Source organism: Camelus bactrianus, chromosome 23, assembly GCF_048773025.1.
Source record: "Camelus bactrianus isolate YW-2024 breed Bactrian camel chromosome 23, ASM4877302v1, whole genome shotgun sequence".
NCBI lineage: Eukaryota > Metazoa > Chordata > Mammalia > Artiodactyla > Camelidae > Camelus > Camelus bactrianus.
In genome coordinates, this window is record NC_133561.1 from 18,658,520 (window position 1) to 18,678,769 (window position 20,250).

Sequence of the window (20,250 nt, forward strand, 5' to 3'; positions counted from 1 at the left end):
CACGTCATATATTCATTTGCCTGGTGAGTGTAGCAGTCAGCAGTGTGGCAAAGCAGATTCCCCCCCACATTCCAGGGATTAAATCTTTATACATTAGCCGTGACAAAATTCTGAAGTAACGTTGTAAGATTAGTAAACTGGTTACTATTTTAGAGGGCAACGACACTGTCATCTTTGGAGTTATCTTTCTACCACAGAAAAATCATTTGTATCTCTATGGACAGAACTCTGCAAGTTACCAAGTGACAGCAGTCTGGACCCTGATAGGTAATAAATAGTAAGCCAGACAAAGGTGCACTGTCCTACACTGTGAGACAGTCCTTGAGGGGGCCTGTCGGACAGCGATCCAGTCTGATGTTGAAAGGACATGAAGTTATCCTTATTTCCAAGTTTTTCATCATTTTTCTTAGCAAAGGTTTTTGTTTAGTTTGGCTGTAGTTTATATTGAATGATATGGTTCTTGAGCAGATACTGGTATTGTTGTGACCTTTGTGTTCTGTTTTTTATTTGTTTGTTTGTTTGGATCAAGGAGTGGGACTTGGGATAAGGAAGGGCGAATAGTTTTGACTTAATCTGAAATATCAGTAAGACCTACTGTTACTGGTTTGGTGCTTTTATTCTGTGTGAAGGGATCTCTTCAAAAATCCAGGAGCTTGATTTGGCCCTTCAGCCAACTTAAGAGGAGTACATCTATTTAAAATTTTTCCTAGCAAAGGAAAAGATGTATTCGATTCTCAGCTGGCACACTAGTAATTAAGAGATAGAAGCTAGGGGAAAAAAGAAAATAGTCTTGTATTTAACCACACTTAAAGCTTGTAAGAAATATTACCTTCTTTCATAGCTCCCTGCCCTTACAGAGTTCACATGCTACTTGGGAGATAGACAGTAAACAAGATAAATACGGTGCTGTGTGTTATGAAATGAAGGAGTACGCTGAACTTGGACACTAAGTTCAAGGTGTCTTAAGGGTTTCCCCCTTTGTCTGATAAGAAGAAGAGAGTCTTTGATAATATTTCTTTTTTTACAGTAGTAATAGTTCTGTTTCCTTCTAGAGTCCCTCAGCTTTCTTAAAGGACTTGCCCTACAAAGGTAAGGTTCTCCTGGGGCATTGACTTAAGAGTTGATGAAAAAAGTGAAAAATAAATGTAGGGGTCGTTGCAGGTGTGTTTTCATGTGCAGCACTAATATTCTAAATTGCCTCAAGTGGTCTGAAATTACTGCCTCTCCCTGCCCCCCCCCCCCAAATTGTACGTGTCCTTACTTGATCTGCCCTCTCCTCATTCTACCTCTCTCATTTTTTTGTAGTTATTTAGGCATTAAACTGCTCTACAGTGAGTCATTAGAAATCACATTTGTCAGTGGAAATAATCAATAAAAAATCTATAAGTAGAAATAGAAGAGTTTTATTTGAGATAAACTGAGGACTGTACCCTGTGAGACAGAAATTCAAGAAGCACTTGAATTGTGTTCTGCTGGATGCAAAATGGGGAAGGCTTATAAAGGCAAAACCCACAAAGTTACATTAATTTGTTTGTAAAGAGTTAGGATTAGAGCTGGCAAGATGTATGAGTGCTTGTTAACCACGTATTGGTTGGGGCCTGAAATGGTTGCATAGTTACAAGGGAAGAGCTTGAGACCATAAGGTTGCAGCTGCTAACAGACACTGTTTTGAGAATGGCTGCTGGTGTCTTTGAGTTTGATATAGTGCAGAAAATTCATGTTCTCAGTGATGAAGGAACATGTCTGAAACCACCCACAAGAGCCATTGGCTCCATTTTGGATACCTGAACCACAGGTAATATACCTTGTCAGAGCAAAGAACAAACATCAGACATGACAGAGGTACATTCCTTCAAGGTTTCAAAAGAGATTAGCACGTATACAGTGAGTCAGCATGGTGTTGGTGTCCGGGAAGGGAACCTCATCTTCAGAGAAGTGGTAAGTAGCACGGGTGCCATAGGAAAAGGGAGCATTTGTTCCTGTCTTCAAAGTAGACATTCTAAACAATCTGATAAGTGCATTTTTTTCTTTTCTTCTTTTTTTTAAATGGTGAAAGCAGATACACAGTGGATGTTTGACAGGCCACAAGACAGGCTGTTCTAGTTAGCATGAAGTTCAAGCCAAATCACATATAAGGCAGAATGACTTCCACATAACTCAATACATGAAAATTTCTTTTATCACAAAGGCTTATAGGGGTCATTTAAAATTAATAACATCTACACTTTTATATGAAATGTTTAAATGTTTATTAAATTCTGTTCTGTTTTGAAACAAACTTTATCTTCTTGTTCTACTACTAACAACCCCTGGTTTGTTTTTGGTTATGGCTTTTTGTTTGTCTTTTGCACTGGAGACCAGAATTTCCAATAAGCTTATACACTGAGCCTTGTCAATTTCCACTCAGCTCATGTTTATTGAACACATCATATGTGCCTGGAACTCTGCTAGTGACCACAGAGATTGTGACTACGTGCTAGACACAGTGTCGTGTTCCGTGAGTCTAACACTACTTGGAAACTTACATAAGTAGTTTTGCTTACTTACTCATATGAAACAATTAGAGAAAAAAATAACAAAATACAGTGGAGTCTACTTGGGAAGTGGGGATAGGAAATAAATTAGGTTTTAAGTTTATCACATACGTGAAAAAAAACTGTCTTGATAATTTCTTAAATTGTCCAAAAAGTATAAACAATATTTTACTTCTTTACCAAAAGCCAGAAGAATCCTTAAAATTGTTCGGATGTTCTTTCAACATCAGTGGCCTCTTTCAGACTTGATCAGCCCATCATCTGTTTAATGTAAGTGTTGTAGGATTCCCAGCCAGGCTCATTTACTATCAGTGTGTGTATGATATAACTCTACTCTGTGTCATCTAGTTCCAGAATATGTGGTGCACACCTGACAGGATGGAGATGATTTTTGGCCAGAATGAGCAGGGATGGTTTCATGGAAGGCTTTATTTATTGTCCATCTTCTCTCACTAGAATAGAACCTCCACGAGGGTAGCACAAGAGGTTCTTTTGTTCATTGGTGTATCTCTGGTACCTAGAAACATGGTATATACTAGGTGCTTAATAAATAATTGTTGAATGACTGAATGGAGGGAACCTGAAAGTTATTGTTGCCTCTTCTCTCACCCTTATCTCTGCATGCAGTCAGTCAGTGCATTGAGTCAGTTCTACCTGCTTATTCTCTTTGAATCATAGAATTTCTATGGACTTACCTCCATCCCTACTGCCCACACCTTAGGTCAGGCCACCACTGTAGGGTCACTGAATCAGCCTCTAACTGATGCTGGTGCTACGAGTCTTGCCTTCCTTTAGCCAAGCATCCTTGCATAGCATGTGGATTGAAAGACTACCATTCTTTAAATCCTTTATGATTCCCCATTGGCTTCTAATAAAGGTCAAACTCCTTAACTTGTCATAGCTATAAACCCTTCATAATCTGTCCCCAGCTTACGTCTCCAGTCTTTTTGGATCATGTCTCCTGACTTTGCCTTCTGTGCTCCTGCCAGACTGAAGTTCTCCAATCTTGCCGTGCTTTCTGTCCTCAAGGTACTTCCTGGAACTCATGTTGCATGTCTGAATTGCCTCCCTTCCACTCTGCACCTCCAGTCTTCAGGGCTGCCCCTTTTCTGTGAAGCTTTCCCTGAGCTCTTCAGTCTGGTTAAGTTTCCACACCTTTCTGCCCCCACAGTGTCCTGATTCTTTCTATATGTGTAATTAGGGTACTTATCCCATGGTACTGAAATTACCTGTTTACTTATCTGCCTCCTCTGGTATTCTGTTCTCTCTCTGATGCCAGGAACTCTGTCTTACGAAATTTTTGTAACTCTGGAAGCAAACATATGTCTGACATACAGTATACGTGTGCAATAAATATTGAATAAATGAGGAAACGATTAGTTCAGTGGGACTGGAGTATCCCACTTGAAAGATGTGAAAGATATACTCTCAAGACCAAAGTGAACTGAATATTATTAGGAGTGAGAGAACATCATAGTTGTAGGATGGAGGGGAACCAGCGAAAAGAGAGTTCATTTTGTTGTTGTTAGAAGTCATCTATGACTGTCTTAGGGAACGCTGTGAATTGAGGGCATCTGGTGTGGTATTTGAGTCATTAAGTTACTTCGTTCTTTTTTCTCATCTTTTAGGAGTGAAATTGGGATAATAATAGTCCAATAAGAAGTGTTTGGGGGGAAAATATTTGAATGGCTCAAACAAAAGTTGCCCAGATGTTTTACAGTAAAAAAGCTTACATTATCTCAAAGTTTAAAAAAGTGGGTGTGTGTATTTGTGAGTGTATCCCCTGCTTGTTTTATGGAGAACACTTTGTATGTTTTTATTAATTGAAGTTTGGTTGATTTACTAAATGATATGTTAGTTTCTGGTGTAAAGCAAAGTGATTCAATTATATGTGTGAATCAAAAATATATTTTATATATATTCTCTTCCATTATGGCTTATTACAGGATATTGAATATAGTAGGACCTTGTTTATCTATTTTATATATAGTAGTTTGTGTCTGCTAATCCCAAACTCCCAAATTATCACTCCCCTGCCTCCTTCCCCTTTGGTAACCATAAGTTTGCTTTCTATGTCTGTAAATATGTTTCTGTTTTGTAAATAAGTCATTTGTATCATATTTTAGATTCCATGTATAAGTGATAGTATATGGTATTTGTTTTTCTCTTTCTGGCTTACTTCACTTAATGTAATAATCTCTAAGAATATTTATGTTGCTGCAAATGGCATTATTTCATTCTTTTTTATGGCTGAGCAGTATTCCATTGTGTATGTATGTGTGTGTGTGTGTACACATATATATCACATCTTTATCCATTCACCTGTCAGTGGGCACTTAGGTTGCTTCCATGTCTTGGCTATTGTAAGCAGTTCTGCTCTAAACATTGGGGTGTGTGTATCTTTTCAATTTAGAGTTTTCTCCAGATATTTGCCAAGGAGTGGGTGGGATTGGGATTGCTGGATCACATGGCAACTCTGTTTTTAGTTTTGGAGGACGCTTTAAAAGAAGCTGCCAAGGTATACTTTTATTGGACATTGGCAATACAGATTTTTATTTGCACTAATCTTGCAACTTTAAAGAAGTTTCAAGATACTAGTTTTTGTTTTCATTTGACAAACCATTATTTTCTTTTTTTAAAATGAGAATGTCACCAGAACAGGAAAGGAATACCATCACATTTGTTTTTTGTTTTTTGTTTTTTTTTACATTTTTTTTATTGATTTATAATCATTTTACAATGCTGTGTCAAATTCCAGTGTAGAGCACAATTTTTCAATTATACATGAACATATATATATATTCATTGTCACATTCCTTTCTCTGTGAGCTACCATAAGATCTTGTATATATTTCCCTGTGCTATACAGTATAGTCTTGTTTATCTATTCTACAATTTTGAAATCCCAGTCTATCTCTTCCCACCCCCACCCCCTTGGCAACCACAAGTCTGTATTCTATGTCTATGAGTCTATTTTTGTTCTGTATTTATGCTTTGTTTGTTGTTGTTGTTGTTGTTGTTTTTTAAGATTCCACATATGAGCGATCTCATATGGTATTTTTCTTTCTCTTTCTGGCTTACTTCACTTAGAATGACATTCTCCAGGAGCATCCATGTTGCTGCAAATGGCATTATGTTGTCGGTTTTTATGGCTGAGTAGTATTCCATTGTATAAGTATACCACATCTTCTTTATCCAGTCATCTGTTGATGGACATTTAGGCTGTTTCCATGTCTTAGCTATTGTAAATAATGCTGCTGTGAACATTGGGGTGCAGGTGTCATCCTGAAGTAGGGTTCCTTCTGGATATATGCCCAGGAGCGGGATTCCTGGGTCATACAATAAGTCTATTCCTAGTCTTTTGAGGAAGCTCCATACTGTTTTCCACAGTGGCTGCACCAAACTGCATTCCCACCAGCAGTGTAGGAGGGTTCCCTTTTCTCCACAGCCTCTCCAGCATTTGTGAAAAACATTCTGCAATAATTTTTGCCACAAAAAATTTTTCTTCTCTCAGGCTAGTGGTGTTATTGTGCATTATTTTATGACCTTTTCCTAGATGATGGGTATTCTGATTACAGCAAAACTTGATTCCTCTGATCTCTCCTTTCTTTTTTCTCATTTTAAATTACTTATTCTTCCGTGTATGTGTTACTAGAGGGCATGGATTTGGTAAGGAGTCCCAGTCTTGGCATGTTTGCTGGGCAGAGCCATGGTACAATTTGTTCTCCACACTGCTGCTTTAGAAAAGTTTATCTTAACACATTTAGCTCCCACACTAGGTAGCTTTCTTGAGGGACTTAATGGGATTCAGTTTTGTACTCTTACTTATTAACACAGTTTTTGGCACTTAACAGACTCAAAGATCAATTTTTGGTAAAAATCTTGAGTGAACCTCACTGCCTATCAAATAAGATCTAAGCGTTTTAGGTTGGTATCAAGACCCCAGATGACCTAACCAGCATTTTCTCTCTCTCACAGCTTTCACCTCTGTCACCCCTATACTCCAGCCGTGCTGGGCAACCCCCTTTTCCCACAAATCCCCTGTACTTCCCTCTCTCCTTCCTGCCTTTGTTTCCCCACCTCAGAAACACCATTCAAGGGCCAACTTCTCCTGATTCTCCAACTGAAAAAAAGATTTCCTTCTTTCTGCTTCCGTGTGACAGTCAGCCTTGTTTTTTATCTGTTTGTGTGTATAGCTTACACATTTCACATAAGTCTTAAAGAAAAAGAGCTGTTTTATCTTTAGATCTAAATATATCTACCAAATTACAATGTGGTACAATAAACAGATTCAATAAATGCAGACTCACTTTGAAGCAAAGCGGTGGTTTTTTTTGTTTGTTTGTTTGTTTTTTACTGTTTTTTACCTCAACTGAAGAGAAGACAGTTGAATCATGTACCTAGCTTGACCATGGCAAAAATTATAGGATGTTCATGGAAGCAGTTTAAATAAAGGAACCAAAAAGGTCACATGACCAACATACCTTTGTCTTATTTTTTAAAATATTTTATCCAATACCATTAATGGTCTTAAATTATTAGTTTATATATCAGTTAATTAACCATAAAATAAAGTATTTTGTCTTACAAATTTACTGTTTTACAGTAAAGAATTTTGAACATTTTTTTAAACCCAGAAAAGTTACATTGAATCCAATTTGATTTTGCCCTGAATAAAATGAGATATATTAGAAAGATACTGAAATTTAGCGTCTCTGCCCTGAGTGTTTTCAGTGTGGGTGAATGGGTGGATGACACTGAAGGAAACACTGCTTGGCTGAGTATGTAGGAAAGAAGTCTCAGCTTTCTTTCCTTTTCCACACCTTTTTCTTTCCTCAGTGGGAATTATGAATGGATACAGCAGAAGTAGAGATGATGTGTTATTTTGCCTTTCTGTGTCTCTTTCTGTGGTTTCATTCTTCTTTAATTGAATGAAAAGTGGACAGACTAAAACATTTTAATGGACATATGTGTTTGTGTACATGTTTAAATCTGCCAATTTATCTCTTACCACTTATGCAGATGACCATGTTGGCAAGGAATAGATGAATGAGATCATTGCTGGCTGAGACTTTATGTTAGCATTGCCAAAAGTATCTTCCATGAAAAACTAATCCTAAGTGATGGTGTCAAGATACGGGGTTGAGGTGGTAGAACCCCTGGAGAGTCCCAGTGCACATTTGCATATTAAAGGATGAGAGGGTTCTGCTCTAAAAGAACTTGTTTAACTTTATCCCAATGTTTCTTAAACTTGTACAATGGCAGAACACTTTTTTCAAATAACACTTATGTCTTAGCCAGCTTGGGCTAGTATAACAAATTACCCTAGAGTGGGTAGTGGAAATAATAAATATTTATTTGTCACAGTTCTGGAGACTGAGAAGTCCAAAATCTAGGTGCTAGTGGATTCAGTGTCTGGTGAGGGCTGGCTCCCTGGATTGCCGATGGCTGCTTCTTGATACATCCTCACAGGGCAAAGGAAGAAATTTCCCTCTCTCCTGTCTCTAGTAAAGGCACTAATCCCATTCATGAAGGCTCCACCCTCAGGACCTCATTCACTCTCAAAAGCCCCACTTCCAGGTACCATCGCATGGGAGATTAGAGCCTCAACATAAGAATTTTGCAGAGACACAGTTAGTCCATACCAACTTATTTTGGAAAATGCCGCTCTGTTTTACAGTGGCTATTATAACTTTTAGGTGTACTATTTCACTATTTATTTTCTGTTTGACATGTTATTTTTTGTTCCCCTGTTTCTCCTTTCTTGACTTCTTTGGGCTAATTGATTTTTTTTATTGGATATTATTTTTAGTCTTTCTGGCTATACCTCTATGTTCTTTCTTAGGGATTACAATACACATACTTAACTGTTCATAGTCTGCTTAGATCTAATACTTTGCCATTTCCTATAAAATGTAAAATGTCCCCTTCATCTTTATAATGTTTTGTGTATTATAATTTACATATTTTAAAAAATCTCACAATACTGTCTTACTTTTTTGTTTAAATAATCATATGTATTTTGAAGAAATACAGAGGAGGGAAAAGGTCCTTTGTGTTTACCCATGTGACTACCATTACCAGGACTTTTCATTCTTCCCTAAAATTTGAAGCCTCCATCTGATCTCTTTCTCATTCTGCCTGAAGAACTTCCTTTAGCATTCCCTGTAGTGTGCAGGTCTGCTGGCAATGAATTCTCTTAGTTTTCTTTTATATGAAAATGTCTTTGTTTTCATTCTTGAAGAATATTTTTGCTAGATACAGAATTATTGATCAAAAGGTTTTTTTCCCTCCTTTCAGCACATTTTAATTTTCTATTGTTGTTGTGCCAAATTACCACCAATTTAGTGGCATAGAACAATACACATTTTTTATTTTACAGTTCTGGAAGTCAGAAGTCCAAAATTGATCTCAGTGGACTAAAATCAAAGTGCCAGCAGGGCTGTGTTCCTTCTGGAGGTCCTGAGGGAAAATCTACTTCCTTGTATCTCTAGCTTCTAGAGACTGCCTGTGTTTCTAAACTCATGGCTCCCATTGTCAAAGCCAGCAATGTCAGGCTGTCCTAGCCATTTCTCTTGTTCTTTCTTTTCTGCCTCCTGCATTTATAAGGACCCTTGTGATAATACTGGGACCAGCAAGATTACCCAGGATAATCTCCCTGTTTCAGGGTCAGCTGATTAGCACCTGTAATTCCATTGGCAACCTTAATTCTCTTTGCCACATCGTATAGTCACTGTTTCTGGGGATTTGGATTTGGACATCTTTGGGGGACCTTTATTTTTCCTACAGCTGAACTTTAAAGATACTGCTCCACTGTCTTCTATCCTCTACAGTTTCTGAGGAGAACTCAAATAATTTGTATGTAATATGATTTTTCTCTGGCTGCTTCAAGTTTTTTTTATTCTGTTTGTTTTTTACCACCAGATCAAGTATACCTAAATGTGTTTTTTGGGATGCTTATCTGACTAATGGCTTGCTGAACTTCTTGAATATGTATTTTTTTTCTTTTGGCAAATTTAGTAGTTTTTGGTCATTTTATTTTCAAGTAACTTTTTCTGCCCTGTTCCTTTTTCTCTCTTTCTACTCTTTCTCTGGGACTCCAATTACACATATGTTAAACCTTCTGATATTTCCTCATAAGTCTTTGAGGCTTTTTAAAGTTTTTCAGTCTTAGTCTCTGTGTTCTTTAGGTTGGATGATTTCACTGACTTTTTTCTATTATCTACCACCTGCTGTTAAGCTACTCCAAAAATTTTTATTACAGATATTGATGTTTTTAATTTTAGAATTTTCATTTGATTCTTTCTGGTTTAAAAAAAAAAACTTGTGGTATTTCCAATTAGTTCACTTATTACAAGCATATTTATCCTTTCTTTCCTTCAGCAGAGTTGTGAAACCTGACTAAAAATATTCTTATCTAGTTATTCCAACATCTGCATCATCTTGGATTGGTCTCCACTGATTGCATTTTCCCTTGAGACTGGATCATCTATTCCTCTTTCTTCACATGTGTAGTAATTTTGGGTTTTATCCTGAATATTTTAAGTATTTTATAGGATTATAGATTCTGTTATTTTCCTCTGAAGAATATTGAATTTTATTTTAGGAAGCTATTCAGTTGGCTGAACTCATGCTACAAACTTTGTTACCTCTGTGAAAGGGAGCCTTTAGTTCTTTTGACCTTATCTGGGCTGCTTAGCATCTGCTTGATGCAAGTGGATTTCAGGGATCAACCAGAGATTCCGGTGGAGTTTATGCAGTAAATTTAGGGTTTCCCTTCTGTGGCTCTCATTGGGGTATTCTCACTTTCTTCCGTTTCTTCAAGTTTCAGTTGCCCAGCTGGCACAGACCTTCCTTCAGCCAAAAAGCCTTAAAAACAAGAAACTCACCAAGTGTTGTTCATTTATTTCAAATGTTGACTTCTCTGTAGTTTCTGCCTACTTTTCATCACTCTCCACTACCTTCAGATAGTTGTCTTTTATACTTTATCCAGAGTTTATAGTTGTTATATTTGGGAGGGTTGGTGTGATAGAAGCTACTTCATTACCAGAAGCCTTATTATACCTTTTAATAACTGTTGCTTCTTATATATATTTACAGCTTTTTTGGCAGTCCAGTAAGAAAGGAAGGTAATTTTTCTTCTGTTTTTGCTTGCAGAATGTATTCTATTCAGATGTACTCTGACTCTCAGAAGTATCAGAGTAAATTCTTGGGAGGTACAGACTCACTTCTTAATTTGGTGTGATCCTATCTAGTCCTCTGGTATTAAGGACCTAAGCCATGATCAACTTGCCAGTCATTACACATGATTTCTTCTTTGGAATTTGTGCCTGAGATGTGGGTTTCACTAGGTTGAACGTTAATAGAGCCATATGCTGTAGGAACTTCTACAGCATCTACCTTAGTGCTTTTCTTTACCTTTAGATGCTGGGCTTTTCTCAATACTCAGTAGTCACAACTTATAATTAATTACAGTGAGGTATAAATCATCTGAAATTTTAAAATTAATTTTGATTGCAAAAATAGTATATAAACACAATCATTTTATTTAAATAATCCATACAAAGCTTAACTCCCCCTTGGTCATTGTCATCAATCCCCATTTCGTCTCCTCCTGCCTGTCCTGTCCACCTTCCCAATTGCTAACATTTTGGCGTGTGACCTCCACTATTAAACACACACACACACACACACACACACATACACACACACACACACCCCCCTACACATCCACCCCCCATAAGAAAAATAGAGAATTTGTGCTATTTTGATAAGTAGCATTACATTATGTGTGTATATGTGTGTGTGTATATATATATATATAAATTCATATTTTTACTTACCAATATGCCTTAGATATGTTTCCATGTTAACTACATACAGATCTACCACATTTGATATTCTATATTCCAGTGTTTCTATAGATAGAGTTCATTTACCCTGTTGTAATCTCCTTAGGAAACCCTTCAACTAGTATTCTTAATTGAACCAGTGAAGCCTCATTGTTTTGGAGCCTTCTTACTTGAAAGTTGTGATGATTAGTCCAAGAATAGAATTAAAATTTATGATTGCCAATTAATAACTTAAAATTTTTTTTTCTAAGAGATAAATAGCTTTTAAACTGTTTAGAAATGTGCCAATTACACATAAATTTCTATCTGTTTCATTATCTAACAAAGTAGTAGCTTGTTCTGCTAACTCTATACATTTTAAAGCAATAAAAGGTAAATGCCATTAAAATAATTCCACAGTCAGACTTGTCACTAATTAGGACTCTGCCTTTGTGGAGTTAAACAAAATCACTAACTTCTCATTGTATCCCACTACCTTACTTGGTTCTGTTACTCTCTGATTGGCATTCTGACAGACCAGTGGGTAAGGACTTGACCTGGGTGAGGAGTACTCTTCTTGGGCCCGATCCCTGGGGAGTTAGGGAAAGGGAAGAAAGACAGAAACTTTTTCTTCTGGTGCTCTAATAGCCTAAAACTTCTTCTTCTTCTTCTTCTTCTTTTTTTTTTTTTCCCCCATTTTGGGTATCATTTTCAAAAGATATGGAAATGAATAAAGGGTGTGTCAGAGAACTAATAATTTAAAGCACATTATCTTAAAATGGATACATTTATAAAGTTTCCTACAGATTGCTACAGAAATACCCAGATGTATTTCTGGCTGAATACCAAGAAAGTGTAATTGGACCTGATCAATATTAAATACTACTTTCTCATTCTCCTTCTTTAAGAATTTAACTTGCTTGTGGCATCTTTTCTAATCTTGTACAAAGGAGGTGGATGTTAAGGACAGGGAGGAGAAGGGCCTGAGACACAGGCTGTTGCCACACACATAGGAACTGCCGGTTCCCACATTGCTGGTTTTCTGGGTCTCTTTGGTTTTTGTGAATTTAAGTTCATCTCAGCCTTCAAGTAGATTAGGAAGGGGAGGGTGAGCATATTTCAAAGCAAGGGTCCTCCCTCTGAGGACAGATTCAGGCCTGAGAAGTGACCACCACATCAGTGGGTATACTTTGTTGAAGGAGAGGGAAGTGATGTGTTATAACTCACTTCTCATCACAAGGCTACACAGAGTGAGGATGTGGGAGGCATGATGGAGTCTGAGGCTGTCCCCTATCCAGGGCCGGCCCAGAGCTGTTTCCAAGTGGAATTCAGCCTTAGCAGGTAGCTGAAGTGGTGAGAGAACGCCACTGCCTTGGATTCAGGAATGAGCCTGCAGAGAATGCTGAATTCTTGCTCAGAAGCAGCAAAGCAGTGCTACATACTTTTGGGGTTGGATAGAGTTGAGTTTTTAAGCTGCCTAATGAAAAGCTTGAGGTGGTATCTTTGGGGATTACAAATGCCATCTTTCTCTTTTATGTTGGCCTTGTTTCTAGATTATGTTTATTTATTTGGCTCATTAACATTAAAATAATTATGAAAATAATATATGCATTTAGGAACTTGTCTTATGTTTAATTCCTGACCACATCTTTGTCTTTAAGTGCTTTGCATGGTTTATTTGCAAAAACAAACACAGTGCATCATTGTAGGTTAGCAGATTAACATCTGTAGAGAGACCTCTTTTCAAGATCTTTATCTAATTTTGGAGCATAATTACCATAATAATATTCTTTTGTTTTATGTGAAATGTGTTGGATATTAATGTTGAGTTGAAGGTATCTGGCATGAAGCTTTCCTTACACAGAAGCAAATTTTCATACCGCTAGCAAATTATCATAGTTTGTTTTCTTTTATTTGGTTTAGACTTCTGTTTCAAATTTTTTCTTTACATGGCCAGAACAAGATGAAGCAGCTACAGTGTCATCCTTAAGAGCACAAGGTCCGGAGCCAGACCACTTGCTTAGCATTCTGCCATTGGGCAAGTAACTTATCACCTCTGTGTCTCTGTTGCAGTATCTGAAAAATGGAGATAACCATCCAGTGATGCTCTGTGTAGCTGATGACCACCATCTTATTTTCAGATGGGAGCTGCCTTGTTTCCAGTTTAGACATATCCTAGTCAGTGATTCTTCTTCTTCCCATGCTGGTTTTGCTGTTTTATTTTTGAGTAGGGAGATCACCTTTTCATTTGCTTTTTAGGCAGAGGCAATGGGACGAACCATTACACATTAGACACTGGCCCTCTCCCTGCTGGAGCTATTATGTAGGGTGATTCTGGATGGATGACTTTGCAAAGTTTATGGCTGTTACACCTATAAAACTGATTCCTTACCAAGGGCCATTCACACCGTTTCCACAGCAAGGAGATGCTTTGATTTGTTACTAATGAGTAGTATTAATTATTGTGGTTTTCATTAGCGTAACAGTAGCAAATGCTTGTGTAGTTCATTACTACTGACAGTATGCTTCTGTACATTGTTATACTCTTGGTAGAGATGAGGAAAGTGGGACTGGCAGAGGGGGACTGTCCCTTCTGCTCTTGTTCTTCCCCACCTTTCACGTCCCCTCCCAATCATATCCTCCTCCTGAGCAGTGCATTGATCAGCACGGACATACTAAGCTTAAGCGTTTAGTTTGTTTTATTACTACTTTTGATTTTTCTTTTTCAGTTGTTTGTATCATCAGAACACACAGGTTTCATTATGAGGAAGAGAATTAGGAAACATTGATTTGAAAGAAGCAAATTGTACCCCTTTAATAAAGGCAAAGTGACATGACAGCTTTTTAACCTGTTGGATGTTCTTTTTTTTGCTGACCTGTGGTTTCATTTCCAGTGTCTAGACTTAGTAGCCTGGATGTAAACATCGTCTGGAACTGATTTCACACTAAACATTTCTCTCTGAGCCTGGTTTCCAGGTGGCTCCTTCCTCCAACCACACCTCCAGATGAAAATCACTTCATTAAGCAAGAAAGAGTTCACTATCCTTAATTGCTTTTCTGAATCATCACATACGTTGGACTCACTTATACTGAGAATTGACTATCCAATTGCAAACCACAAATTCATTCTCACAGCCCCTCTGCACAGTCTCCTGTTCCCCCAGACAGGATCTTGCTGAGGACCATTTGCTCCTTTTCCAGCAGCACCAGCGTGGTCGGCACTGGAGCCTGTGGCCTTTGTAACTGTGTGGTTTTGCTGCCACATGATGCTGACTGAGCCAGACCTCTGCTGGGCGTGGTCCACACACAGTAACATGCATTGAAAAGCTCCAGTGTGTCTCCAGGATGCTGTTATGCATATGCTTTTCATTCAAAAAAAAATTAGTAGATTTAAATCAAGTCATTTATTGCATTATGTGTCAAGTGAAAAGAATCTTTCTTGTTAGATTCACATCCAGAAGTAAATTGTCCTTAGTTACAGTATTTCCTTGGAGAGCCCCAAGGCTGTGGGCCCTGGGAGGGCATTACTGAGTGGAGGAGTAGCTGTTATTTGTACCAGGAGGCACAAGTCTGCTGACCAGCATTAAGAATTTGAAGAACTTCTGCAGTCAGATAGTTCAGCTCAAAATTGTGTGCTAATTAAGAACAAAACTGTGCTCCCCCACTGGCTGTCTGTATATAGACAAATATGGAGGAGATAGGAAAAAACAGTTGTGGCATTAGAGCTTGTTGTGTTTCAGCACTGATAATAGGGTTTAGTTTAGCTTATCACTGACAATACTCATGATCCTTGTGACATGTGCAGTTCCCCCAGTTCTTCTAACTCTATCTTAATTGAACTGTGCTGTCTCCAAATGGTTGTAATAGTGATCTCAAAATGACTCTACCAGCTCTTATTCCCCAGAACTTTTACTTTTATTGACTCTCTCTCTATATAAGTTTACTAATTCAAAGAAAGATGATTCCAAATAAAGTTTTACATTCTGCCATTCCCTCCTCCCCTCCCACACTTTAATTATAAAACCACTCTCACAGCAGATAGTAAACCTTAAATATTTTAACATTGTCCCCAGCAGGGAGACAGCAACATATAAAGCAGCATGCAATTATACTAAAAGATTTATTTGTCTCTGACCCAGGAAGCCCTGCACCAGTGCTTTAAGATGATAAAGTCTGCCCTTCCCACCCTGAGGGAGCTGATGAATTAGCATAAATACCTGTGAGTAGGTTAAGTACCTGCAGTGTGACAGATAACCAAATAAGGAACTTTTAAACAATTAACAAGGATTTTAAAACATTGGTCTATCAGATGTTCTAGGAAAAATGTTTGCTTGTAAATTTAGAATTTAGCTCAAATTTTATTAAGCAGCTTAAACAACAATGTCTGCTTTTCCCCTCTAAGTCATGGCTCATTGTTAAATTCATTCATAAGTTGGTTTCAGTTTGTGCTTATTTAGAAGTTGTTATAATTTTGGACATAAACTGGCTAAAACTTACCTTTTCACTCTTTGTAAATAAATGATTTGCAGGATATAAAGGAGTAATGTAAAACATCTTAAAAGATTGATTTTTTTAAAAAAAATTTTTATTGAGATAACATTGGTTTATAACATTATGTGTTTCATGTATGCATTCTGTTTCTACTTCTGTTATATACTACCCTGTGCTCCTCACCAAAATTTTAGTTTCCGTCTGTCACCATACTAAAAGACTGATTGTTAGCTGACATTAAAGAATAGTTTTCAGATGCTTTCTAAAATGTCTTGTTTATACCCAAATTGCTGAGAAGTGAATTACAAATCTATTAACTCATTAAAATTAAACCTCCTAGGATGTCCACTAAGCCACCGTTGATTAGCTCAGTTTGAATTACTGCCTTTGTACTTGAGATAAATTAAACTGAATTGCTTTAAAAATTCAAATCTGTAATTAATTCAGAAAGAGTTTTCATCCAGTAATTAAAACTAGCCAGATTTAGTATTAAATTTAGATATTTTTATGGTGGCGAGCCTTGAGTCTTCTTTAGAGTTTTTCTTTTTTTGCCCCCTCCAACTCTGCGTGTCCTCCCTCTCTGCTTCCTTTTCTTTATAGTTATTTGTTAGGAATTTTATAAAGCAAAATAATGAAAATTATCTTGTTGTTTGTTTATAAAACAAAAGCAGATATAAAGGAGGAAAAAAAATTTGGAAAATGTCTGCTGCCTGTAATAGTTAGGTATCCTTGTAATAATGAAAAAAAGAGGATGGGGAAGGAACAGAATGAGTTCGCTCTTTAAAGTTCCTTGAGGGCAAGTACTGTACCTTAATTATACTGAATCCCACTCCGACACTCAACATAATGTTTTACTAAGGATGTTGTCAAGGAAAGCTTGTCAAGGGGGTGGAAATTAACAGGGCTTTGAGCACATTCTCACATTTGAGGTGCTAATAATTTCTGGTGTGAATTTGGTGATAACAGTGTTTCACTATTTAATATTAATTTGATTTTTCTGCCTGGTTTTTGAACCAGAGTTCCGTTTAGAGGTGATGAAACAAATTAAGAGGATTGCGTATTTATACACAGTAGAATCTGAAGCGGGTTTTCTCATAGTACACTTGAAAATAGCCTCATATATAAATCTAGGATTGCGAAGTAGACACATTGTGGGATGAACACTCCTTTCCCGTCAAAGTTACTTCATTGATTTGCCATAGCATTCCATTAAATAGTGAGCATCTCAAGTAAATTTAAATTTTGATTCTGTTTACACAACTCATTTTGCACACAGCTTTTCAGCAGGGCATCGACTGAATGAAGCAAGGTGCACATCTGGACTCACTTTTTTGAATTTGTTCCTAAATCCTGTGAGGAAACTATGGGCACACCTGCGTTTGCCTTTTGTCAGACTGGCTTAATTGCCTGCAGGTGAGCTGAGCTGAAGACCCAGGAAGAAAATATTTCCTTTTGTAAGATGTGCTTTCTGTTACTTTGGATTCAGCTAGGAATGGGTCACTGAGAAACATCTCTAGAGAAAAATGGGATAGTGTTGTCCTATCCCTGGGATTTATGCGTATTTATTTATATTCTGCCTTGTTCCAGAAAGATCTCAAGTTAAAAAAAAAACAAAAACAAACCAACAACAAGATAAAGTATCAGTGAGGTAATCAGGATAAGAGGTTAAGGAAGGAGAATAAGTTGAAAGCAGGTTTGGGATGAGTATACTAATTCCATGCTCTGAGGACCTACACAGTCACAAGAGGTGGACCATACATTTGCATGTTAGCTTTTGAACAAAGCCAGTGCAAAGGGGAGAACGTGAATAATGCAACACTCCCCGTGTCTAAACGAAGCTGAGTCCTCACCCAGAGGCTGAGAGATAAAGCTGACCTCAGGAGAACCCTGCTACCATGGTGACACTCGGTCAGTTAACAAATACTTCTTGAACCTGCACAGTCTGTCAGTTACCACACCGGACGCTGGGGGTGCTCAGACCATACCCTTCAGGAACTCACAGTTAGTGTGTGGGGATAAGTCAGTAAAATAGACCTGGAAATTGCGGTGCAGTGTATTAATTCCATGGAGGGGAGGAAGCCCCAGGTATCATGCATGACACTTAGTTCAGACTAGGAGAGGGAGCATATCTGGGGAGGGTGTCTGGAGGAGTTAATGCCTCAGCTAAGTTCTAAGGAATATGTGCTTCTTAACCCTGGCAAAAGTAGAAAATGTTCAGGGAGACAGGGCAAGTAGCCTGTACAAAGTGACAAAGGCAGGGGAACGTGATGCCTCCTGAGAATCATATTATGTATTTGTTTAGTATGACTGGAACAGAGGGTGCAAAAGGGAGAAAGTCTTGAGAAATGAGAGAACTGGGACATATGAGAAAAGGCTCTGCGATGCTGTGCTCAGGAGATTGAGGGCAGTGAGATGAAGACATCAGGGTCTTAATCACGGGAAGACCCTGTGGCAGATGGAGTGGAGCACCGGCAGGGAACTAGATGGGAGTGACTGCAGGGATTCAAGTAAGAAATGACAGAGGTCTGGACCAAGTAGTGACAGGATGGAGAGAAGGGGCTGGATGCAAGAGTTACTAAGAAGCAAAATTCATGGGTTTGACCTTCGACAGGTGAGAGACAGTGAGAAAGAAGTAGGAAGTGAGGTTACTCTTTGGTTTTGGGCATGGTCACTGTGCAGAAGAGAGCTGCTAACACAGCAGGGCTGAGCTGCTGAACTTGGAAAGGCCTGCTTGCAAAGTTGGTCCTCGGCTGACACCTGGGCACTTAGATTTCAGGCAGGTTTTCCCTAGGTCTAATAAGAGTGGCTGAACTGGCTAAGCTGTTTGTACAAACACTATGGTTTATGCTGAGCTCCTGCCGTCTTTCTGGGAGTCTGAAATTAGAGGCTGCCTGGATGAGCAACCCCAGTGAAAACCCTGGGCACTGAGTCTCTCCAGCTTCCCTGGTTGACAAGATTTCACACGTGTTACCACCATTCTGTGCTGGAGGAATTAAGCACCTCCTGCGTGACTCCACTAGGAGAGGACCCTTGCAAGCTTGCACTTGGTTGGTTTCCCCTAGACTTCACCCCATGTGCCTTTTCCTGCTGCTGATTTTGCTTGGAAGTTTTTCACTGTAATAAGTCACAGCCTTGAGTATGACTGTGCTGAGTCTTGTGAGTCCTTCCTGCGCATCAAAACCAGGGATGTTCTTGGCTTCCTCCTGACACAGTCATCTCTTGATAGAGTGGTACCTCTCACAGAGATAAATTACACAAAAGGAGTAGCAGGTTTGGAGGTGTGGGAGCAGTGATAAGTTCTACTGTAAGTTTTCCAGTTTGGTTCTTAAATTCCTTTATTAGAGTTATTTTGAGCTAGTCATTTAGTTACTGAGTAGGTGCTGCCTATTTCAAAATTAATTTATCAGAAGAATTAATTTGTTTCAGCATACCTTTCATTCATTGATTTATCTAGGAAATATTTGTGGAAAACCTTATTGAATGTTTGGAACTCGTTAGACGTTTTATAAGCCGTGATGGTTCTTTGGAATATGGGTCAAGTGTTCAAAGAAGTTATTACTTCACTGGGAAAATAAGATATTTGCCTTTGAAAAATAAGATAGCATCCATTTCAGAAGGGAAACACTGAAATATTTCAAAATGTAAATATTTTGTCATTGAGAGAAACAGTCCCTTCGGTGTTCCTCTGTTAGTTAGTGGTCCAGGGCACTAGTGTAGGAGATTGGGAAAATTGTACCTGGTTCAGAATGGACACACCACCTATCAGATTCATCATCCTTGAGCAGTATTTCTCCTCTTCTGATGTCACAATATATTGAAAACTAAGACTTCTCACTGGCCGAGGAGTTGTGTAGTGGTAGTCACTTTAGGTAAGTGCCCTATATTCAGCATGACGTTTTCGGGGTACTCCAATAGATTTTTTTTTTTGAAGGGAGATCAGATCACCCTCAGATGATGGACAAAAAGGACCCCTCAATGAATGACCAACCTCTATCTCAGGGAATATTCTTCACGTGGTTTTTTTCACTTCTGAGCAAAGTATGCTGAGGGCCTTCCTGTTACCACTGAGTCAGTGATGTGAAACACCTGTAGATGAATTAAGGGTCTTTCCTGATTCAGTCTTGGATTTACGACGTCAGAGCAGCACCGCTCCTTTCTGAGGCAGCGCCCATCCTTGTGATAGAGCCAGTCTGTTGAGATGAGCCTCATTTTATTGCAAATAGATCAAAAGGTAATAGTCACACCACTATTTCTGGGTTTTTGTTTGTTTGTTTGTTTTTGTGTGTATGTGTGTGTATTTACTAAATATAACATTATAAACCACTTGTTTTGTAGTGGTAATGTGGACTGCCACACGTTTGGTCCAGCAGAGCATGAATCGGCACATTTTTTCT

At 38.2% G+C, this 20,250-nt stretch overlaps 1 protein-coding gene across 4 annotated transcripts in view; it reads left to right on the forward strand.

Annotated features, from left to right (window-relative positions):
• The window catches only part of SMYD3 (SET and MYND domain containing 3), a 562,584-nt gene that overhangs the window by 313,932 nt on the left and 228,402 nt on the right, over nucleotides 1–20,250 (forward strand). The window lies entirely within an intron of this gene.